We start from the raw sequence: 6253 nt of genomic DNA, 5'->3' as shown, positions 1-6253 counted from the left end.
TGGCCCCATTTCCTCAGCTGAGAAACTGAGGCAGTGAAGAAGTTTCTGGTGGCTGCTGGCAAGCCCTGCCTGGTTCAGCATTTTCCAGAAAGCTATTGCGACAAGGTCCTTCTCTTGTTACTGTGTCTAGGCTTTTCTAGTGCTTAGAAACCTGATTTTGGTGACACGTCTGGCTTGAACACAACACGGAGGAGCTTTTTGACACCCACCACTGCAGGTGGTCTCTCTCCCAGCAAACCCTCAGGGTGCCCGGCGCTACTGTTGCATTCTGCTCTGGGGGTCTGGTTTAGGTCATCAGAGTACACAGAAAGAGTCCTGTGCCTCTCTGCTATTTGGATGAAAAGAGGTATGATAAATTGTCTTGGGGAGCCCCCTTCATCCATGATTCTACCAACTGTGGGCTGAAACTATTAGAGAAACTGGCCAGGTGTGGGGCACCCACCTTTAATCCCAACACTGGGGAGGCAGAAGGAGAAAGATCTTTTGAAGCCAGCCTGGTCTATCCAGTGAATTCCAGGATAGCCAGGACTCATAGAGACCCTGTCTCAAACAAACAGAGAGGAGAGAGAAAACTGCATCATTACTAAACAAGTGCAGACCCCTTCCTTATTCCCTGAACAATATAATATTAGCCACTGTCTGCACCATATTGGATTTTACAGGGTGAGTGTCCATTATCTAAAGCCTTCAGGCCTGAAACCTTTAACAAATGCAGGAATGTTTTCACATAGAAAAAGAGGCATCTTGGATGTGAGACCTGAATCCAAACATGAGATTCAGTCTAGGCAACACAGTACAGAGACTCAGCCCTTACACATGATGTTCAATTATGTTTATAAGCACCTTATACACAGAACCCAAAGGTGATTTTATACAGGCTTTAAAAATAATTTTGCACCAGGCACAGCTCCCCGTATGTAGCTGGATATGGAAAGGAAGGGTCATGCGACATCACTGTCAGCAAAGAAGTTTAACGTTTTCCAGAGTTCAGAGTTTCAGATTAGCTGTGTTCTACCTGCAAAAAGCAATTTAGAGCTGATTTAAAGGATACTTTAAAATGTTGTTTATATGCAAAATCAACAGCATTTTATATAAAGGACCTGAGTACTAACAGATCTTAGTATCTACAGGGGGCCTGAAATCAATCCTCTGATTACACAGAGTGAAATCTGTACATGGATGCATTTTAATAAGCCCGAATCCCACCTTCTACCTCATCAGGGCCTGGGAATAAGTAACTGTCTGAATCGGATGAACTCTTTCATCAGGGGCAAGGTGGAAGTCATACCCAGACACCGGGGTATAGTGTGAACTGAAGCCACTTGGAACATTTGTCTTGAGCAGTAACCAACTTTCCTTTATTCCAGTGGTGAGGAACAGCCACTATGAGGCCACAGTGGCCAGCACAGACGTATTTAGTTTGAATAAAAAATGACCTTCAGCTAATACAAGAAAAAGTCATGGGGGGGGGGGATAGTTTTTGTTGTTGTTTGTTGTTATTTTGTATCTAGAATATGGAAGTCTAAAACTGAGAAGAATCAACCTAGGTATTTTCATTTTTAGCACCTCAAAAGAAAGCTCAGTTTTTAAGTGGGCAGATATCTACAGTTTTACAGGGATCTCCCTGAAGGGGATTTGTTGGATAGGCCTCTCCTCTGCTTGACATTTGGCAATCTGCTTCCATCAGTCACTGGATGAAGGCTCTATGGTGACAGTTAGGGTAGTCACCAATCTGATTACTGGGGTAGACTAGTTCAGGCACCCTCACCACTATTGCTAGCAGTCTAAGCTGGGGTCGTCCTCGTGGATTCCTGTGAATTTCCCTGCACCAGGCTTCTCCCTATCCCTAAGATGTCTCCCTCTATCAAGATAGCTTTTCATTACTCTTCCAGGATCCATCCCTGGTTCATGAGCTGGCTTTTTGGAGCCCATTACCTATGGCAAGACACCTTGTGCAGCCTTGATGCAGCAGGGAGGGGCTTGGTCCTGCCTCAAGTGAATGTACCTAGCTTTCTGATTCCCCATGGTAGGCCTTACCCTTTTGGAGGAGGGGATGGGGGTGGGGGGGAGGCTGGGGGTGGGGAGCTGGAGGAGGATGAGAGGGGGATGGATCTGTGGTTGGTATGTAAAATGAATAAAAAAAATTTTAAATAAAAAAATAATAAATTTGCGATTAAAAAGAAATTAATCTGAAAACTATTATAACACTAATTCTACATTGATAAATTATAAATTTATCAATAAATTTATAAATTGATAAATGCACCTAAAATTACCAATTCAGTCTATCCTACAAGATGGCTAGGCTTGTGAGTTTTACATGATTCTCCTAACTAAACTATTATTGTATTTTTTTCTTTCCTTCTTAATTCTGGAGATTGGACCTGAGGCCTTGTGCACACTAGGTAAGTACTATACTACTGAGCTCTGCCTCAGCCCTCATACTTACTTTTCATTTTGAGGTGGGGGGGGGGTCTTACTAAGTTGCCCAGGCTGGCCTAGAACCTGTGATCCTCCTGATGCATAGCTACTATTGCAGGTCTATGCCACCAGGCCCGGCTCGTTATTTATTTTTCATAATTGCATATAGAATAAAAGGTTTGTTTGAATGAACTCTTGTGTTAAAGAAAAACAAAACAAAAGAACTAAGCTTTCTCAGTTTGGAAATCTACAGTTTGGGAGTCTATGTTGGTATGTCCTAGTGACTAGGACATACTGTGTGTCTAAGGCTGTTGATCAGCTGGCTTATTTTCAAAGCTGCCTCCTTTCGAAGATAATGGGACTGAGGAGAGTGTTTTCATAAGACTATAACCACAAAAGTTGAAAGCCAGAGAATTCACCAATTTTAGTCATTTTACTTAAAACCCTTCCCACATAAGACACTAACATGTATAAATGTATAAACATATATATTAGGTTATATATATGAACAATCTTATACCACCTTTGCAGTACGCATGACTACCAGAACTCCATTAACTGTCAAGTTCCATTGTAGAATTATAAACGGTGTTCAAATTTCTGCTTCAGCTCTTGTCTCCTCCAGTCTCTTCCGGCAACTCACAGAAGACTAGCCAGAACCCAGAAGCCAGAGTGTAAACAAAGTGAACACCTTGTCTTAAACCTCCAGTGGGAATGCCCAGGACCCCTCCCATACCCAACAAGGTCCTCTCTCTTTTCTGATGCTTGCTGTTCCTACCTCTCAGTCTCCGGTCATGATGCCTTCTTGTTGGTCCTTTGTTCCTCTCATTTTCTGTCCAGATTTTTCCACTTTGCTGCAGACAGTGCTCTGCTGTGGTGACCCCTCCCAATCAGAATGGAGCCCCTTCCTCTATTTTCTGTGCATCATTTACCCTAATGTAAATAGCACATTTTTTATGTCCTCTCTCAATGTCTAGAATAAAGAGCTAGAAAAATTCCTGATTCATAGCAGGCATTACACTATTTGAATCAAAGAACACATTATAGGGGCTGGAAAGATGGCTTAGCAGTTAAGAGCACTAGCTGTTCTTACAGAGGACTCATGTTTAGTTCCCAGAACCCACATGGCAGCTCATGACCATCTGTAACTCTAGTCCCAGGGAATCTAATGCTTTCTTCTGGCTTTCCAGGATTCCTACATGCACACACACACACACACACACACACACACACACACACACACACACATTCGTGCAATCACAGGCACATCTCTCCACCTCTCTCTCTCTCTCTCTCTCTCTCTCTCTCTCTCACACACACACACACACACACACACACACACACACACACACACACACACATACATATAAAAATAAATATATTTTAAGAAAAGGGCAAATTGATTGGCACCAGTGGACTTTCGTGTCTTTAAAGATATGAGTCCATGATCTATTCTATTTCGTAATGCCACCCACTATGTAGTGAGACACAAAAGATAAGATTTGTTAGAAAAGAAAAAAATTGCATAACCAAAATGAGTTTATTATCAAAGTGACGGTGCTATCATCACATGGATAAGGTCATCCAGAGAGGAAAAGGACAGTTTTAATCTTGTCCTTTCTAACTTAAAATGTGCAGGAGCCTCTCTGCTTATAAACTTATAAACAGTAGAACCCATACTCTCATCCCCCCTTCAGGCTTTCAAAACTCAGGGTTTAATCAAGTCAGCCAAATCAGTCATTCTCCCCAAATTAGTCTCTCTTCCAAGATTCCGCATGACGAGGCCAAGGGATTTCTTTGGTGCCATGGGTGAACCATAAGAAGCCCAGAGAAGTCCCCACCTCTTCTTGAAGACAACATCTTCCATCAAACCTCTGTGGGCCAGTTCATTGACTTGGGAACTGTACTGGACATTTCCTCTGTGCCTCCCCAGCTAGCAGCTCATGTACCAGCCATTCTCACTTCTGCCTGAATTTTCCTGTGTCACTTTCCCTGAATCTGAGAGGCCAGATGCTCTCTTGCTTGTGTGCTTCCTTCCTCCTGTGTGCTCAGTTCCTAACCCGGAAGTGTGGTTCTAACAGCTGTGTGGTCTAAGTTCATGATGCTTAGCCATGAGCGTTTTCGTTTGTCCCGCTTGGCTCTCCCGCACAGCATGCAGCTACTTTCTTTTGCAGCTAATCTGGGAAAATAAGAAAAATTGCAAGGTATTCCTAATTCCCTGCAGATAATCCATGTCTCCCTTAAAATTAATCTGCTGAAATTCTGATTTTGAGATGATAGTATTAAGATCTATGAGGGGTCATTGTGTCATGAGGATGTAGCCCTTGTTAATTATATTAGTGCCCTTATGAAAAAGCGGCCTGAGGGGGTCCCTCGGCTTTTCCACCCAGTGAGCACACAATGAGAAGGTACCATCTATATATCTGGACTCAGACCATCCCCAGTCCACTGAATCTTCCAGCACACTGATTTTGGACTTGGCATCTTCCAGAACTGGTAGAAATAAAATTCTGTTTTTCCTAAGCTGGTCTGTGGTGTTTTGTTAGAGCAAGTCAGCAGGAACCCTCTTCTGCCTCTGTTCGACCATCACAACTATTTTAGCATCATAGGCCAGAGACTGTTTTACTAGCCTTCATATCCCAGTAACTAGTAAGTTGATAACAAATACATACACCCCCCATAGGTTAAGAAGTATTTCCCTTAGGCAGCAGAAAAGATCACATAGAAACTGATTATGCCCAGCAGTAGACTGTAATTGGTCTGGACAGCTTTCCCATCAACTAATATACTAACTTTCAAAAGCAGGAATTGGTTCTAGTAAATCTACCTCATCTCTAACCTCAGAGCCTTGTAAGAGAGTACAGAGCTAAATGGAAGTGACAGTACAACTGTGGCCCAGGCTGTGTCACAGGGAATCCAGAGTGTCCCCCACTCCCGGGCAAAACCATGCCACTGAACCCTTAAGAGTCAGCAGATTCCTCCGAGCCTCTGTGGCGATGCCGCCGCCGAGAAAACAGTTACAAAGGGATCTGTTTTCCCTTAGCCGCAGTGACAGCTGGCCTAAGCCAGCAGGAATTTTTGTCATCAAAAATTCAAGCAATCTTAAACGGAGAAATTTCTTGTCGGTGAATGTTGGGGATAAGGCAAAGTAGGAAAGGGGACATCTTGTGACTAGTTGAATATATAGTGACAGGAGAGAAAAGTCTACTGGATTAACTTTTCATATTTATTATGAGACTTTCATAATTCCCGAGTAAGTGTGTGTGTGTGTGTGTGTGTGTGTGTGTGTGTGTGTGTGTGTGTGTAATATAAAGTATAAAGATATGGGTACATATCAATATTCTGACACTGCCAATGATTTGAACTCTTAGCTGTCTCTCCTTTCCACATTCTCCAGTTATGAAGTCTTTCTATAATTATTTATTTTTGCTTCTTTTATTGATGAAGCCAGACGGGATCATTGTATAAGAGAGAAAACCTTTTGTGTGGCACTTCTGACACCTGAAATTAGCTCCTGCATCCACAGAACACTGAAGCAAGTGGCATTAACTCAGCACCTCGGGGGAGGGGGACACCAGAAAGACACGGAGGTTTGAAGCCTGAAGACTCCTGTTTTCACAGAGCACTAAGTACTCAGCAGATGTGTAGACCCCAGAAAAGATGTTGGGGAAAATATTAGTAAATGTGGGGTGTTATCGGTTGCCTTTAAAAGTAAAGACAGTCAGCCTGGTCTACAAAGTGAGTTCCAGGACAGTCAAGGCTACCCAGAAAAACCCTGTCTCAAAAAAACAAACCAAAAAAGTAAAGGCAAAGTGAGTTTGGGTGCAAAGAA

This window comes from Peromyscus maniculatus, chromosome 6, assembly GCF_049852395.1.
Source record: "Peromyscus maniculatus bairdii isolate BWxNUB_F1_BW_parent chromosome 6, HU_Pman_BW_mat_3.1, whole genome shotgun sequence".
NCBI lineage: Eukaryota > Metazoa > Chordata > Mammalia > Rodentia > Cricetidae > Peromyscus > Peromyscus maniculatus.
This window is presented reverse-complemented; position numbering follows the sequence as displayed.